This window comes from Oncorhynchus nerka, unplaced genomic scaffold, assembly GCF_034236695.1.
Source record: "Oncorhynchus nerka isolate Pitt River unplaced genomic scaffold, Oner_Uvic_2.0 unplaced_scaffold_1331, whole genome shotgun sequence".
Taxonomy (NCBI): domain Eukaryota; kingdom Metazoa; phylum Chordata; class Actinopteri; order Salmoniformes; family Salmonidae; genus Oncorhynchus; species Oncorhynchus nerka.
Genome location: NW_027040016.1, coordinates 3,671 through 22,767, shown reverse-complemented (window position 1 = coordinate 22,767; position 19,097 = coordinate 3,671). Strand labels below are relative to the sequence as shown.

Here is a 19,097-nt window from a genome sequence, read left to right as displayed (position 1 = left end):
TCTTCCTGACACTTCCAATTCCAACAGCATCGTAAACTCAGTATCTTCCTGACACTTCCACTTCCAACAGCATCGTAAACTCAGTATCTTCCTGACACTTCATGTCCAATTCCCTGACACATGTCCACTCGTAAACTCAGTATCTTCCTGACACTTCCACTTCCAACAGCATCGTAAACTCAGTATCTTCCTGACACTTCACTTCCAACAGCATCGTAAACTCAGTATCTTCCTGACACTTCATGTCCAATTCCAACAGCATCGTAAAACTCAGTATCTTCCTGACACTTCATGTCCACTTCAACAGCATCGTAAACTCAGTATCTCCCTGACACTTCCAATTTCAACAGCATCGTAAACTCAGTATCTCCCTGACACTTCCAATTCCAACAGCACGTAAACTCAGTATCTTCCTGACACTTCCACTTCCAACAGCATCGTAAACTCAGTATCTTCCTGACACTTCAATTCCAACAGCATCGTAAACTCAGTATCTTCCTGACACTTCATGTCCACTTCCAACAGCATCGTCAAAAACTCAGTATCTCCCCTGACACTTCCAATTCCAACAGCATCGTAAACTCAGTATCTCCCTGACACTTCCAATTCCAACAGCATCGTAAACTCAGTATCTTCCTGACACTTCCAATTCCAACAGCATCGTAAACTCAGTATCTTCCCTGACACTTCATGTCCACTTCCAACAGCATCGTAAACTCAGTATCTTCCTGACACTTCCAATTCCAACAGCATCGTAAACTCAGTATCTTCCTGACACTTCCAATTCCAACAGCACGTAAACTCAGTATCTTCCTGACACTTCATGTCCACTTCAACAGCATCGTAAACTCAGTATCTTCCTGACACTTCATGTCCACTTCCAACAGCATTGTAAACTCAGTATCTTCCCTGACACTTCATGTCCAATTCCAACAGCATCGTAAACTCAGTATCTTCCTGACACTTCAGACACATCATTTTTTTTCTTTCTGTGAACAGATGAATGTTGGTGTCTTGTCTGTTGTGTGGAGGGTTGTTGCTATGAACGATCATCCGACCAGTACCGGAACACGCCGTTGTTGTTGTCCTGTACTTATGTTGTTGTTGTTGTTGTTGTGGTGTGGTGTAAACAGAAAGGTGATGCCTAGAAGCCAAATAGACCAACTAGCTAGTACACCAGATTCCAGACAAACCAGATTCCAGACAAAACTGCTATTTTTCCCCCTAGAGATTTTGTGACAAGGTCTTTTATTCTTGTGTTGTTGGGTTCACCAAAACCCTCCTGTTGTACATTATACTACAGAGGAAACTGCTCCAGCTTTCTGTTAATGAAGCTTTTCACAACACTGAATAAATCACAACTAGTGTGATTCTATGAGGTTTAGTGATGAAATATTCCTGGGTCATATACCCCCAGTGGGGATACAAAGCATATTACCCACAAGCCTTACTTTAAATCAAATTGGATTTTCACATGCGCTGAATACAACCTTACACTGAAATGTTTGCTACGAGTCCCGATCCAACAATGCAGTTTTTAAAAATACAGATAAGAATAAAAATAAATGTAAAGAAATTAAAGAGCTGCAGTAAAATAAACAATGGTATATACAGGGGGGTACTGGTATAGAGTCAATGTGGAGGCTATATACAGGGGGTACCGGTATAGAGTCAATGTGGGAGGCTATACAGGGGTACCGTCATAGAGTCAATGTGGAGGCTATATGCAGGGGGTACCCGGTACAGAGTCAATGGGAGGCTATATACAGGGGGTGCTGGTACAGAGTCAATGTGGAGGCTATATACAGGGGGGTACTGGTACAGAGTCAATGGGAGGCTATATACAGGGGTACCCGGTACAGAGTCAATGTGGAGGCTATATACAGGGGATACTGGTACAGAGTCAATGTGGAGGCTATATACAGGGGGTACCGGTACAGAGTCAATGTGGAGGCTATATACAGGGATACTGGTACAGAGTCAATGTGGAGCCTGCTATAACAGGGGGTACCGGTACAGAGTCAATGTGGGGCTATATACAGGGATACTGGTACAGAGTCAATGTGGAGGCTATATACAGGGGGATACTGGTACAGAGTCAATGTGGAGGCTATATACAGGTGTTACGTTACAGAGTCAATGTGGAGGCTATATACAGGGGTACTGGTACAGAGTCAATGTGAGGCTATATACAGGGGGTACTGGTACAGAGTCAATGTGGAGGCTATATACAGGGGGTACTGGTACAGAGTCAATGTGGAGGCTATATACAGGGGGTACCGGTACAGAGTCAATGTGGAGGCTATATTACAGGGGTACCTCGGTACAGAGTCAATGTGAGGCTATATACAAGGGGTACCGGTACAGAGTCAATGTGGAGGCTATATACAGGGGGTACCGGTGGAGAGTCAATGTGGAGGCTATATACAGGGGGTACCGGTGCAGAGTCAATGTGGAGCTATATACAGGGGGTACCGGTACAGAGTCAATGTGGAGGCTATATACAGGGGGTACTGGTACAGAGTCAATGTGGAGGCTATATACAGGGGGCAGTGCAAGTCAATGTGGAGGCTATATACAGGGGATACTGGTACAGAGTCAATGTGGAGGCTATACAGGGGATACTGGTACAGAGTCAATGTGGAGGCTATATGCAGAGGGGGGTAGGCACAGAGTCAATGTGGAGGCTATATACAGGGTACTGGTACAGAGTCAATGTGGAGGCTATATACAGGGGGTACCGGTACAGAGTCAATGTGGAGGCTATATACAGGGGGAACTGGTACAGAGTCACGTGGAGGCTATATGCAGGGGAACTGGTACAGAGTCAATGTGGAGGCTATATACAGGGGTACCGGTACAGAGTCAATGTGGAGGCTATATACAGGGGGTACAGGTGCAAGTCAATGTGGGAGGCTATATACAGGGGGAACTGGTACAGAGTCAATGTGGAGGCTATATACAGGGGAACTGGTACAGAGTCAATGTGGAGGCTATATACAGGGGGAACTGGTACAGAGTCAATGTGGGAGGCTATATACAGGGGTATTACGGTGCAGAGTCAATGTGGAGGCTATATACAGGGGTGCCGGTACAGAGTCAATGTGGGCTATATACAGGGTACTGCGGTACAGAGTCAATGTGGAGGCTATATACAGGGGCATTAAATTACAGGAGTCAATGTGGAGGCTATATACAGGGGGTACCAGTACAGAGTCAATGTGGAGGGACGTATATACAGGGGTACCGGTACAGAGTCAATGTGGAGGCTATATACAGGGTGATACGGTACAGAGCCAATGTGGAGGCTATATACAGGTATTACGGTACAGAGTCAATGTGGAGGCTATATACAGGGTATTACGGTACAGAGTCAATGTGGAGGCTATATACAGGGGTGCCGGTACAGAGTCAATGTGAGCTATATACAGGGGTATTACGGCAATAGAGTCAATGTGAGGCTATATACAGGGGTACACGGTGCAGAGTCAATGTGGAGGCTATGCAGGGGGTACCGGTACAGAGTCAATGTGGAGGCTATATACAGGGGGTACTGGTGCAGAGTCAATGTGGAGTTATATACAGGGGTACTGGTACAGAGTCAGTGTGGGAGGCTATATACAGGGGGTACCGTACAGAGTCAATGTGGAGGCTATATACAGGGGTATTACGGTACAGAGTCAATGTGGAGACTGTATACAGGGGGTGCAGTGCAGAGTCAATGTGGAGGCTATATACAGGGAACTGGTACAGAGTCAATGTGGAGGCTATATACAGGGGAACTGGTACAGAGTCAATGTGGAGGCTATATGCCAGGGGGTACCGGTACAGGAGTCAATGTGGAGGCTATATACAGGGTGCCAGAGTCAATGTGGAGGCTATATGCAGGGGTATTACGGTGCAGAGTCAATGTGGAGGCTATATACAGGGGTATTACGGTACAGAGCCAATGTGGAGGCTATATATACAGGGGGTAGTGGTACAGAGTCAATGTGGAGGCTATATACAGGGTACTGGTACAGAGTCAATGTGGAGGCTATATACAGGGGTACCGGTACAGAGTCAATGTGGAGGCTATATACAGGGGTATTACGGTACAGAGTCAATGTGGAGACTATATAAAGGCAGTGCAGAGTCAATGTGGAAGGCTATATACAGGGGTATTACGGTACAGAGTCAATGTGGAGACTATATACAGGGGGTACCGTACAGAGTCAATGTGGAGGCTATATACAGGGGTACCGGTACAGAGTCAATGTGGAGGCTATATACAGGTGGTACCGGTACAGAGTCAATGTGGAGGCTATATACAGGGGAACTGGTACAGAGTCATGTGGGGAGGCTATATACAGGGGGTACCGGTGAGAGTCAATGTGGAGGCTATATACAGGGGGTACCGGTACAGAGTCAATGTGGAGGCTATATAGGGGTACCGGTACAGAGTCAATGTGGGAGGCTATATACAGGGGGTACCGGTGCAGAGTCAATGTGGAGGCTATATACAGGGGGTACCGGTACAGAGTCAATGTGGAGGCTATATACAGGGGGTACTGGTACAGAGTCAATGTGGAGGCTATATACAGGGGGTGCCGGTACAGAGTCAATGTGGAGGCTATACAGGGGGCACCGGTACAGAGTCAATGTGGAGGCTATATACAGGGGGTACCGTACAGAGTCAATGTGGAGGCTATATACAGGGGGAACTGGTACAGAGTCAATGTGGGGAAAGCTATATACAGGGGGAACTGGTACAGAGTCAATGTGGAGACTATATACAGGGGGGTTGCGGTACAGAGTCAATGTGGAGGCTATATACAGGGGGTACCGGTACAGAGTCAATGTGGAGGCTATACAGGGGTACCGTACAGAGTCAATGTGGAGGCTATATACAGGGAACTGGTACAGAGTCAATGTGGAGGCTATATACAGGGGTACCGGTACAGAGTCAATGTGTGGAGGCTATATGCAGGGGGATACTGGTACAGAGTCAATGTGGAGGCTATATACAGGGAACTGGTACAGAGTCAATGTGGAGGCTATATACAGGTACCGGTACAGAGTCAATGTGGAGGCTATATACAGGGGTACCGGTACAGAGTCAATGTGGAGGCTATATACAGGGGTACCGGTACAGAGTCAATGTGGAGGCTATATACAGGGTACCGTACAGAGTCAATGTGGAGGCTATATACAGGGGGAACTGGTACAGAGTCAATGTGGAGGCTATATACAGGGGGTGCCGGTACAGAGTCAATGTGGAGGCTATATACAGAAGTGCCGGTACAGAGTCAATGTGGAGGCTATATACAGGGGTACCCGGTACAGAGTCAATGTGGAGGCTATATACAGGGGGTACCGGTGCAGAGTCAATGTGGAGGCTATATGGGGTACCGGTACAGAGTCAATGTGGAGGCTATATACAGGGTACTGGTACAGAATGTGGAGGCTATATACAGGGGGTACCGGTACAGAGTCAATGTGGAGGCTATATACAGGGGGCAACTGGTGCAGAGTCAATGTGGAGGCTATATGCAGGGGGTACCGGTACAGAGTCAATGTGGAGGCTATATACAGGGGGAACTGGTACAGAGTCAATGGGAGGCTATATACAGGGGGAACTGGTACAGAGTCAATGTGGAGACTATATACAGGGGGTACCGGTACAGAGTCAATGTGGAGGCTATACAGGGGGTACCTGTACAGAGTCAATGTGGGCTATATACAGGGGGTACCGGTACAGAGTCAATGTGGAGGCTATATACAGGGGAACTGGTACAGAGTCAATGTGGAGGCTATATACAGGGGGTACCGGTACAGAGTCAATGTGGGAGCTATATGCAGGGGGATACTGGTACAGAGTCAATGTGGAGGCTATATACAGGGAACTGGTACAGAGTCAATGTGGAGGCTATATACAGGGGTACCGGTACAGAGTCAATGTGAGGCTATATACAGGGTACCGTACAGAGTCAATGTGGAGGCTATATACAGGGGGTACCGGTACAGAGTCAATGTGGAGGCTATATACAGGGGTGCCAGACACCCAGAGTCAATGTGGAGGCTATATACAGGGGGTGCCGGTACAGAGTCAATGTGGAGGCTATATACAGGGGGTACCGTGCAGAGTCAATGTGGAGGCTATATACAGGGGGTACCGTACAGAGTCAATGTGGAGGCTATATACAGGGGGTACCGGTACAGAGTCAATGTGGAGGCTATATACAGGGGGTACCGGTACAGAGTCAATGTGGAGGCTATATACAGGGGTACCGGTGCAGAGTCAATGTGGGCTATATACAGGGGGTACCGGTACAGAGTCAATGTGGAGACTATATACAGGGGGTACCGGTACAGAGTCAATGTGGGAGGCTATATACAGGGGGTACCGTACAGAGTCAATGTGGGAGGCTATATACAGGGGGTACCGGTACAGAGTCAATGTGGAGGCTATATACAGGGGGTGCCGGTACAGAGTCAATGTGGAGCTATATACAGGGGTACCGGTACAGAGTCAATGTGGAGACTATATACAGGGGGTACCGGTACAGAGTCAATGTGGAGGCTATATACAGGGGTACCGGGTTACAGAGTCAATGTGGGAGGCTATATACAGGGGGATATGGCCAGGGAGTCAATGTGGAGGCTATATACAGGGGAACTGGTACAGAATATACATGTGGAGGCTATATACAGAAATTGCCGGTACAGAGTCAATGTGGAGGCTGTATGCAAATTGCCGGTACAGAGTCAATGTGGGCTATATACAGGGAACTGGTACAGAGTCCAATGTGGAGGCTATATACAGGGGAACTGGTACAGAGTCAATGTGGAGGCTATATACAGGGGAACTGGGTACAGAGTCAATGTGGAGAGCTATATAGAACTGGTACCCAGAGTCAATGTGGAGAGCTATATACAGGGTACCGGTACAGAGTCAATGTGGAGGCTATATACAGGGGGTACCGGTACAGAGTCAATGTGGAGGCTATATACAGGGGGTACCGGTACAGAGTCAATGTGGAGGCTATATACAGGGGGAACTGGTACAGAGTCAATGTGGAGGCTATATACAGGGTGTACTGGTACAGAGTCAATGTGGAGGCTATATACAGGGGGTACCGGTACAGAGTCAATGTGCCGGGGCACCGGTTAGTTGAGGTAGTATGTACATGTAGGTAGAGATATTAAAGTGACTATGCATAGATGACAACGACAGAGGGTAGCATCGGTGTAAAGAGGGGGGGGGGCAGGAATGTCAATAGTCTGGGTAGTCATTGAATTACTTTCCATTATAAACTGGCTTCACCCTATAATCTCATCCTCTGCATATTATATCACACTCCACTGCCACCAGAGTTACAGAGCTGACTGAGTCAACCTCTCTCTCTCTCTCCCAATCCTTCTCTCCTTCTCTTCCTCCCTCCCTCCCCCTTCTCTCCCTCCTCTCGCCCTCCCTCCACTCCCACTCTCTCTCTCTCCCTCTCTCTCCCTCTCTCTCTCCCTCCTCCTTGTGCCTTCCCTCTCCTCCCTCCCTCCCTCTCTCCCTCTTCCTCCCCTCCCTCCCTCTCCCCCTCTTCCTCCCTATCCCTGCGCCACTCTCCGCCACCCCCCTACTCCCTCCCTCTCCCTCACCCCTCTCTCCCTCCCTCCCGCTCCCCTTCTCTCTCCCTCCCTCCGCTCCTTCTCTCCCTCCCTCCCGCTCCCCTTCTCTCCCTCCTCCCGCTCCCTTCTCTCCCCTTCCTCCCGCTCCTTCTCTCCCTCCGCTCCTTCTCTCCCTCCCTCTCCCCCTCTCTCCCTCCCTCTCCCTCCCCCTCTCTCCCTCCCCCCGCTCCTTCTCTCCCCGCTCCTTCTCTCCTCCTCCCCGCTCCCTTCTACCTCCTCCCTCGCTTCCTTCTCTCCTCCCTCTCTCACCCTCCCTCCCTCTCCTCATTAAGTGAATTTACAGGAAAGCAGGGAAGGAAAGGAAGGATCATCTCAGAGCAGTCATTGATGACGACGATAATGAATAAATATTCCTCTGTGTTGTTATTCTCAGATCTCCGGGTGTGTCTCTGTGTTCCTACCTGGGCTCGGCCAGTCTCTGTGACAGCCCCACTAGAACACCAGGTTTCTCTGCCACCCTGACGCTGGCCAGGTGCTTCCTGTTTTTCTGTCAGTCTTCTGTTTCTTCTCCACCTGTTTGGCCTTCTTCTCATTCTTTATCCTCTGCAGCTCCTCCGCTGACAGGGGTTTGTAGACTGCTGGGTTTTCTGGGTAAGGCTGTTACAGAGACAGGAGAGAGAGGGGTTTTATTTTCACCGCTGAGGCCTCTGGGTAAAGGCTGTTACAGAGACAGGAGAGAGAGGGGTTTTAACCGCTGAGGCCTCTGGGTAAGGCTGTTAGAGAGACAGGAGAGAGGGGTTTGTACACCGCTGAGGCCTCTGGGTAAGGCTGTTAGAGAGACAGGAGAGAGAGGGTCTGTACCCGCTGAGGCCTCGGGCAAGGCTGTCTGCAGAGACAGGAGAGAGAGGGGGTCTGTACACCGCTGAGGCCTCTGGGTAAGGCTGTTACAGAGACAGGAGAGAGGGGTTTGTACACCGCTGAGGCCTCTGGGTAAGGCTGTTAGAGGAGACAGGAGAGAGAGGGTGTGTACACCGCTGAGGCCTCTGGGTAAGGCTGTTACAGAGACAGGAGAGAGAGGGGTTTGTACACTGCTGAGGCCTCTGGGTAAGGTAGAGATTTAGGTAGGATATGGGGTAGGGATTAGACTAGGTAGGCGGGTAGGACATGGGGCAGACTAGGGTAGGGTTTATGGTAGGGGTACACTAGGTAGTAGGGTTTAGGTAGGGGTAGACTAGGGCAGGGTTTAGGTAGGATATGGAGTAGACTAGGAGTAGGGTTTAGGTAGGGGCACACCAGGGCAGGGTTTGGGCAGGATATGGGGCTGGGCTAGACCATTAGGTAGTGTTTAGGCAGGATATGGAGTAGACTAGGAGTAACCTACCGTTCTGCAGGCAGGGCAGAGGGTAGACCGGGTCAGATATTTAGGGTAGGATATGGAGGTAGACCAGGGTAGCCCACCTTTCTGCAGGGCAGAGGCCGTTCTCGTCTGTGCGGGATGCAGTTGCCAGCAGAAGCGACAGATCTGGTAGCCACGCAGGTGCAGGGAAAAAGAAGTTGGCATCGTCAAACCCCCAGCGGCTCCAAACACAGCGGACACTCCATAGGATCCCTATCCTTCACCCGGACTGCAGGATATCCAAGGCACCTGAGCAGAGAGACACGTGGCAGAGGGCAGGGCAGGCTGGAATGAGACGGCGGGGGGTATTACAACACTGAACAGAAAGTCCCCACCAGTGGACAAAGTATGTTTAATTGCAGGAAATGAGCTTTGAAAGTGTGTTGAATTGGAAACAGGAAATGAGCTTTGACAGTGTGTTGAACTGCGGGAAATGAGCTTTGAAAGTGTTTGAATTGCAGAAATGACTTTGACAGTGTGTTTGAATTGCAGGAAATGAGCTTTGACAGTGTGTTGAATTGCAGGAAATGAGCTTTGAAAGTGTGTTGAATTGGAAACAGGAAATGAGCTTTGAAAGTGTGTTGAATTGCAGGAAATGAGCTTTGAAAGTGTGTTGAATTGCAGAAATGAGCTTTGACAGTGTGTTGAATTGGAAACAGGAAATGAGCTTTGAAAAGTCTACATTTTCTTTCCATGTAAGAGGATATGTTAGTTTGGGGGAAAGCATTTTTGTCGAGGTGGGCGTTAGGTGCGAGGTGGGAGCATTCGTTACGAGTGTGGACGTTCGTTACGATGTCGATAAGCGATTACATCTATCCGAACCGTGGCCACCTAGGAAATTAGTGACCAGACCTTCTCAAATAGTATCTGGTTGTATACCCCTGATATGAGTGTTAATAGTGGCTGGTTGAGTACCCCTGGTGTGCTGGTTGAATACCCCTGGTGTGAGTGTTAATAGTGGCTGGTTGAGTACCCCTGGTGTGAGTGTTAATAGTGGCTGGTTGAGTACCCCTGGTGTGAGTGTTAATAGTGGCTGGTTGAGTACCCGTGGTGTGAGTGTTAATAGTGGCTGGTTGAATACCCCTGGTGTGAGTGTTAATAGTGGCTGGTTGAGTACCCCTGGTGTGAGTGTTAATAGTGGCTGGTTGAGTACCCCTGATATGAGTGTTAATAGTGGCTGGTTGAGTACCCCTGGTGTGCTGGTTGAATACCCCTGGTGTGAGTGTTAATAGTGGCTGGTTGAATACCCCTGGTGTGAGTGTTAATAGTGGCTGGTTGAGTACCCCTGGTGTGAGTGTTAATAGTGGCTGGTTGAGTACCCCTGGTGTGAGTGTTAATAGCGTCTGGTTGAGTACCCCTGGTGTGCTGGTTGAGTACCCCTGGTGTGAGTGTTAACAGTGGCTGGTTGAGTACCCTGATATGAGTGTTAATAGTGGCTGGTTGGTACCCCTGGTGTAGTGTTAATAGTGGCTGGTTGAGTACCCTGGTGTGAGTGTTAATAGTGGCTGGCTGAATACCCACAATTGTGAGTGTTAGTGTTAATAGTGGCTGGTTGAGTACCCCTGGTGTGAGTGTTAATAGTGGCTGGTTGAGTACCCCTGGTGTGAGTGTTAATAGTGGCTGGTTGAGTACCTGGTGTGCTGGTTGAGTACCCTGGTGTGAGTGTTAATAGTGGCTGGTTGAGTACCCCTGGTGTGAGTGTTAATAGTGGCTGGTTGTGATGCCACTGGTGTGAGTGTTAATAGTGGCTGGTTGAGTACCTCTGGTGTGGTGTTAATAGTGGCTGGTTGAGTACCCCTGGTGTGTGTTAATAGCTGGTTGAGTACCCCCTGGTGTGAGTGTTAATAGTGGCTGGTTGAGCACCTGGTGAGTGTTAATAGTGGCTGGTTGAGTACCCCTGGTGAGTGTTAATAGTGGCTGGTTAGTACCCCTGGTGTGCTGGTTGAGCACCCTGTGTGAGTGTTAATAGTGGCTGGTTGAGTACCTGGTGTGAGTGTTAATAGTGGCTGGTTGAGTACCCCTGGTGTGAGTGTTAATAGTGGCTGGTTAGTACCCCTGGTGTGCTGGTTTGAGTACCCTGGTGTGAGTGTTAATAGTGGCTGGTTGAGTACCCCCTGGTGTGAGTGTTAATAGTGGCTGGTTGAGTACCCTGGTGTGAGTGTTAATAGTGGCTGGTTGAAGTACCTCTGGTGTGAGTGTTAATAGTGGCTGGTTGAGTACCCCTGGTGAGTGTTAATAGTGGCTGGTTGAGTACCCTGGTGTGAGAGTGTTAATAGTGGCTGGTTAGTACCTAGTGAGTGTTAATAGTGGCTGGTTGAGCACCCTGTTATGAGTGTTAATAGTGGCTGGTTGAATACACAGTGAGTGTTAATAGTGGCTGGTTGAGCACTCTGGTGCTGGCTGAGTATCTGGTTGAATACCCCTGGTGAGTGTTAATAGTGGCCGGTTGAGTACCCTGGTGAGTGTTAATAGTATCTGGCGAGCACCCCTGGTGTGAGTGTTAACAGTGGCTGGTTGAGTACCCTGGTGTGAGTGTTAATAGTGGCTGGTTGAGTACCCCTGGTGTGGGTGTTAATAGCGTCTGGTTGAGTACCCTGGTGTGAGTGTTGAATAGTGTTAATAGTGGCTGATTGAGTACCCCTGGTGAGTGTTAATAGTGGCTGGTTGAGTACCCCTGTTATGAGTGTTAATAGTGGCTGATTGAGTACCCTGGTGTGAGTGTTAATAGTGGCTGATTGAGCCCTAGTTGTGGTGTTAATAGTGGCTGATTGAGTACCCTGGTGTGAGTGTTAATAGTAGCTGATTAGTACCCCTGGTGTGAGTGTTAATAGTATCTGGTTAAGGTACCCCTGGTGTGAGTGTTAATAGTATCTGGTTGAGTACCCCTGGTGTGAGTGTTAATAGTATCTGATTTGAGTACCCCTGGTGTGCTGATTGGTACCTGGTGTGAGTGTTAATAGTATCTGGTTGGAAGGTACCCTGGTGTGCTGGTTGGAGAAATACCCTGGTGTGAGTGGTGGCATAGTGGCTGGTTTGAGTACCCCTGGTATGAGTGTTAATAGTGGCTGGTTGAATACCCTGGTATGAGTGTTAATAGTATCTGGTTGAATACCCCTGTTGTGAGTGTTAATAGTATCTGGTTTGAGTACCCCTGGTGTGCTGATTGAGTACCCCTGGTGTGAGTGTTAATAGTATCTCTGGTTGAGTACCCTGGTGTGCTGGTTGAATACCCCTGGTGTGAGTGTTAATAGTGGCTGGTTGAATACCCCTGATATGAGTGTTAATAGTGGCTGGTTGAGTACCCCTGGTGTGAGTGTTAATAGTGGCTGGTTGAGTACCCCTGGTGTGAGTGTTAGTAGTATCTGGTTGAGTACCCCTGGTGTGAGTGTTAGTAGTATCTGGTTGACCATGTGTCTGAGTGAGTCTCAACCAACCACTGAGAGAAAGTAAAAGGTCTCTGGTTGACCATGTGTCTGAGTGAGTCTCAACCAACCACTGAGAGAAAGTAAAAGGTCTCTGGTTGACCATGTGTCTGAGTGAGTCTCAACCAACCACTGAGAGAAAGTAAAAGGTCTCTGGTTGACCATGTGTCTGAGTGAGTCTCAACCAACCACTGAGAGAAAGTAAAAGGTCTCTGGTTGACCATGTGTCTGAGTGAGTCTCAACCAACCACTGAGAGAAAGTAAAAGGTCTCTGGTTGACCATGTGTCTGAGTGAGTCTCAACCAACCACTGAGAGAAAGTAAAAGGTCTCTGGTTGACCATGTGTCTGAGTGAGTCTCAACCAACCACTGAGAGAAAGTAAAAGGTCTCTGGTTGACCATGTGTCTGAGTGAGTCTCAACCAACCACTGAGAGAAAGTAAAAGGTCTCTGGTTGACCATGTGTCTGAGTGAGTCTCAACCAACCACTGAGAGAAAGTAAAAGGTCTCTGGTTGACCATGTGTCTGAGTGAGTCTCAACCAACCACTGAGAGAAAGTAAAAGGTCTCTGGTTGACCATGTGTCTGAGTGAGTCTCAACCAACCACTGAGAGAAAGTAAAAGGTCTCTGGTTGACCATGTGTCTGAGTGAGTCTCAACCAACCACTGAGAGAAAGTAAAAGGTCTCTGGTTGACCATGTGTCTGAGTGAGTCTCAACCAACCACTGAGAGAAAGTAAAAGGTCTCTGGTTGACCATGTGTCTGAGTGAGTCTCAACCAACCACTGAGAGAAAGTAAAAGGTCTCTGGTTGACCATGTGTCTGAGTGAGTCTCAACCAACCACTGAGAGAAAGTAAAAGGTCTCTGGTTGACCATGTGTCTGAGTGAGTCTCAACCAACCACTGAGAGAAAGTAAAAGGTCTCTGGTTGACCATGTGTCTGAGTGAGTCTCAACCAACCACTGAGAGAAAGTAAAAGGTCTCTGGTTGACCATGTGTCTGAGTGAGTCTCAACCAACCACTGAGAGAAAGTAAAAGGTCTCTGGTTGACCATGTGTCTGAGTGAGTCTCAACCAACCACTGAGAGAAAGTAAAAGGTCTCTGGTTGACCATGTGTCTGAGTGAGTCTCAACCAACCACTGAGAGAAAGTAAAAGGTCTCTGGTTGACCATGTGTCTGAGTGAGTCTCAACCAACCACTGAGAGAAAGTAAAAGGTCTCTGGTTGACCATGTGTCTGAGTGAGTCTCAACCAACCACTGAGAGAAAGTAAAAGGTCTCTGGTTGACCATGTGTCTGAGTGAGTCTCAACCAACCACTGAGAGAAAGTAAAAGGTCTCTGGTTGACCATGTGTCTGAGTGAGTCTCAACCAACCACTGAGAGAAAGTAAAAGGTCTCTGGTTGACCATGTGTCTGAGTGAGTCTCAACCAACCACTGAGAGAAAGTAAAAGGTCTCTGGTTGACCATGTGTCAGTGAGTCTCAACCAACCACTGAGAGAGAAAGTAAAAGGTCTCTCGACCATGTGTCTGAGTGAGTCTCAGCAACCACTGAGAGAAAGTAAAAGATCTCCTGGTTGACCATGTGTCTAGTGAGTCTCAACCAACCACTGAGAGAAAGTAAAAGGTCTCTGGTTGACCATGTGTCTGAGTGAGTCTCAACCAACCACTGAGAGAGAAAGTAAAGGTCTCTGGTTGACCATGTGTCTGAGTGAGTCTCAACCAACCACTGAGGAGAAAGTAAAGGTCTCTGGTTGACCATGTGTCTGAGTGAGTCTCAACCAACCACTGAGAGAAAGTAAAAGGTCTCTGGTTGACCATGTGTCTGAGTGAGTCTCAACCAGCCACTGAGAGAAAGTAAAAGGTCTCTGGTTGACCATGTGTCTGCGTGAGTCTCAACCAGCCACTGAGAGAAAGTAAAAGGTCTCTGGTTGACCATGTGTCTGAGTGAGTCTCAACCAACCACTGAGAGAAAGTAAGGTCTCTGGTTGACCATGTGTCTGAGTGAGTCTCAACCAACCACTGAGAGAAAGTAAAAGGTCTCTGGTTGACCATGTGTCTGAGTGAGTCTCAAACCAACCACTGAGAGAAAGTAAAAGGTCTCTGGTTGACCATGTCTGAGTGAGTCTCAACCAACCACTGAGAGAAAGTAAAAGGTCTCTGGTTGACCATGTGTCTACGTGAGTCTCAACCAACCACTGAGAGAAAGTAAAAGGTCTCTGGGTTGACCATGTGTCTGAGTGAGTCTCAACCAACCACTGAGAGAAAGTAAAGGTCTCTGGTTGACCATGTGTCTGAGTGAGTCTCAACCAACCACTGAGAGAAAGTAAAAGGTCTCTGGTTGACCATGTGTCTGGAGTGAGTCTCAACCAACCACTGAGAGAGTAAAGGTCTCTGGTTGACCATGTGTCTGCGTGAGTCTCAACCAACCACTGAGAGAAAGTAAGGTCTCTGGTTGACCATGTGTCTGCGTGAGTCTCAACCAACCACTGAGAGAAAGTAAAAAGGTCTGGTTGACCATGTGTCTGAGTGAGTCTCAGCCAACCACTGAGAGAAAGTAAAGGTCTCTGGTTGACCATGTGTCTGGAGTGAGTCTCAACCAACCACTGAGAGAAAGTAAGGTCTCTGGTTGACCATGTGTCTGAGTGAGTCTCAACCAACCACTGAGAGAAAGTAAAGGTCTCTGGCTGACCATGTGTCTGAGTGAGTCTCAACCAACCACTGAGAGAAAGTAAAAGGTCTCTGGTTGACCATGTGTCTGGAGTGAGTCTCAACCAACCACTGAGAGAAAAGTAAAAGGTCTCTGGTTGACCATGTGTCTGGAGTGAGTCTCAACCAACCACTGAGAGAAAGTAAAAGGTCTCTGGTTGACCATGTGTCCGCGTGAGTCTCAACCAACCACTGAGAGAAAGTAAAAGGTCTCTGGTTGACCATGTGTCTGAGTGAGTCTCAACCAACCACTGAGAGAAAGCAAAGGTCTCTGGTTGACCATGTGTCTGAGTGAGTCTCAACCAACCACTGAGAGAAAGTAAAAGGTCTCTGGTTGACCATGTGTCTGAGTGAGTCTCAACCAACCACTGAGAGAAAGTAAAAGGTCTCTGGTTGACCATGTGTCTGAGTGAGTCCAGCCAACCACTGAGAGAAAGTAAGGTCTCTGGTTGACCATGTGTCTGAGTGAGTCTCAACCAACCACTGAGAGAAAGTAAGAGGTCTCTGGTTGACCATGTGTCTACGTGAGTCTCAACCAACCACTGAGAGAAAGTAAAAGGTCTCTGGTTGACCATGTGTCTGAGTGAGTCTCAACCAACCACTGAGAGAAAATAAAAGGTCTCTGGTTGACCATGTGTCTGCGTGAGTCTCAAATCCAACCACTGAGAGAAAGTAAAAGGTCTCCTGGTTGACCATGTGTCTGAGTGAGTCTCAACCAACCACTGAGAGAGTAAAAGGTCTCTGGTTGACCATGTGTCTGAGTGAGTCTCAACCAACCACTGAGAGAAAGTCAAAGGTCTCTGGTTGACCATGTGTGTCTGGAGTGAGTCTCAACCAACCACTGAGAGAAAGTAAAGGTCTCTGGTTGACCATGTCTGAGTGAGTCTCAACCAACCACTGAGAGAAAGTAAAGGTCTCTGGTTGACCATGTCTGAGTGAGTCTCAACCAACCACTGAGAGAAGTAAAGGTCTCTGGTTGACCATGTGTCTGGTGAGTCTCAACCCAACCACTGAGAGAAAGTAAAGGTCTCTGGTTGACCATGTGTCTGAGTGAGTCTCAACCAACCACTGAGAGAAAGTAAAAGGTCTCTGGTTGACCATGTGTCTGAGTGAGTCTCAACCAACCACTGAGAGAAAGTAAAAGGTCTCTGGTTGACCATGTGTCTGAGTGAGTCTCAACCAACCACTGAGAGAAAGTCAAGGTCTCTGGTTGACCATGTTTCTGCGTGAGTCTCAACCAACCACTGAGAGAAAGTAAAAGGTCTCTGGTTGACCATGTGTCTGAGTGAGTCTCAACCAACCACTGAGAGAAAGTCAAAGGTCTCTGGTTGACCATGTGTCTCGTGAGTCTCAACCAACCACTGAGAGAAAGTAAAAGGTCTCTGGTTGACCATGTGTCTGAGTGAGTCTCAACCAACCACTGAGAGAAAGAAAGGCTTTATGTCCCAGCCGTGTGGCCTGTTTTCCTCTCAGCCATTTGAGGAATTAAATTGATTTAGTGGTCTAGACCTCGTTAAACTCTCATGTTCCTCTGCAGAGAGAGAGATGAGAAGAGCCATTGGAGAGGTTGAGACACAGGCCTGTGTTTTAAGTTTTAAGTGAACACTACACATAATGAGTTGCTGTTTCAGGGCGTGCTTTGGTTCGGTTGGCGCCGAGAGAGGACCTCATCTACGCCAAACCGAACCAGCTGCATACTCCCTTAAAAGACCTTCACTTGAAAAATTAGGGGGAAAAAACAGCAATAGTACTGTTTGTCCATCTAGAGACGCATGTAGGTATATTCTGACTATCCCTCAAAATAGTCCGAATTAAAATCTAAGAATGGGTCAATAATTTTGACGTGGAGATCTTTTATCGCCCAGTACTTTACATCCAACTCGGGTTGCATTATATTATATATATATTATATCTCAAGTCAAAAGAAAATGGCAAGGCGCATTCTCGTTGAAACAAACTTCTCTTTGGCTTCCGACTTCGTCTTGCATAGAGAGAGAAAAAATGTCTTGTGCAACAAACATCCCAAAAGAACCCTTGTCAAAGACCAAAACACCATAAAATGTCCCTAATACATGAAGGAACGGTTCTGAACTGTTTCAGATGGGAAGAAGACAAGAAGATATAAACTAACCAGAGTCTCAAGGAGTAATAACAGCAGCCTAATTAAAAACTGCCGTCAACAACATACCCAAAACGCTACACCCGTACTCATCAACACTCTCTGCAAAAGCCAACAGATGACATCCTCGTCATGCTGATCTGAAGAGTTGAGACATTTATAAACTGATGGAGGAGACGTCTGGTGTGACGTGAGGAGGGCTGTATGTGAGGAAGGTGTGATTCATAAGAACTATGAGCATTCAGACTACAGGTACAGTGCCTTGGGAAAGTAGTCAGACCCCTTTCCCCTGTTTTCACCTTTGGTTACGTTACAGCCTTGTTCTAAAATGGATTGAATCATTTGTCCTCAGTCTAAACACAAATGACATCACAACACCCCGTAATGACATCACAACACCCCCGTAATGACATCACAACACCCCGTAATGACATCACAACACCTGTAATGACATCACAACACCCCCGTAATGACATCACAACACCCCGTAATGACATCACAACACCCCATAATGACATCACAACACCCCATTATGACATCACAACACCCCATAATAACATCACAACACCCCATAATAACATCACAACACCCTATAATGACATCACCTCGTAATGACATCACAATACCCCATAATGACATCAAACACCCCATAATGACATCACAATACCCCGTAATGACCAAGCCAAACAGGTTTTAGACGTATGTTAGCATAAGTATTCAGACCCTTTGCTATGAGACTCGAAAAATGAGCTCGTATGCATTCCGTTTTCCATTGATCATCCTTGAGATGTATTCTGCAACTTGTTGGAGTCCACCTGTGGTAAAAATCAATTGATTGGACATGATTTGGAAAGGCACACACCTGTCGATATAAGGTCCACACAGTTGACAGTGCATGTCAGAGCAAATATCAAGCCATGAGGTTGAAAGATTTGCCTGTAGAGCTCCGAGAAAGGATTATTTTGAGGCACAGATCTGGGGAAGGGCCAAAAAATTCTGCATCATTGAAGGTCTCCAAGAACACAGTGGCCTCCGTCAATCTAAAATGGAAGAAGTTTGGATTCAACTAGACTCTTCCTAGGAGCTGGCCGCCCGGCCAAAACTGAAATCACGGGAGAAGGGCCTTGGTCTGGGAGGTAACAATGAACCCGATGGTCACCTGACAGATCTCCAGCGTTCCCTCTGTGGAGATGGGAGTACCTTCCAGAAGGACAACCATCTCTGCAGCACTCTACTGTTCAGCCTTTATGGTTGAGGGCCAGACGGAAGCCACTCCTCAGTAAAAAGCACATGACTGCCCACTTAGACTTTGCCAAAAGGCACCTAAAGAACTCTGGACCACAGAGAAACAAGATTCTCTGGTCTGATGAAACCAGCATTAACTCTTTGGCTGAATGTCAAGTCTGGATGAAACCTGGCACCATCCCTACGGTGAAGCACGGTGGTGGCAGCATCATGCTGTGTGGATATTTTTTTCAGCTGCAGGGACTGGGAGACTAGTCAGGACAGAGGGAAAGATGAACGGAGCAAAGTACAGAGGAGATCCCTTGATGAAAACCTGCTCCAGAGCACTCAGGACCTCAAACTGGGCGGAGGTTCGCCTTCCCAACAGGACAACACCCTGCACACAGCAAAAGACAGAGCATGAGTGGCTTCAGGACAAGTCTCAATGTCCTCGAGGGCCCAGCCTTAGAGCCGGACTTGAACCTGATTGAACATCTCTGGAGAGACCTGAAAATAGCTGTCAGAGCTAGAGAGGATCTGCACAGAACAATGGGAGAAACTTCCAGAATACAGGTGTGTCCAGGCTTGTAAGTGTCATACCCAAGAAGACTCGAGGATGTAATCGCTGCCAA

The 19,097-nt window shown here is 47.8% G+C and overlaps 1 pseudogene; it reads right to left on the bottom strand.

The window, feature by feature from the left end:
- The window catches only part of LOC115115024 (CCR4-NOT transcription complex subunit 4-like), a 39,782-nt pseudogene extending 21,322 nt beyond the window's left edge, over positions 1-18,460 (bottom strand).
- Positions 18,461-19,097: the final 637 nt, after the last annotated feature.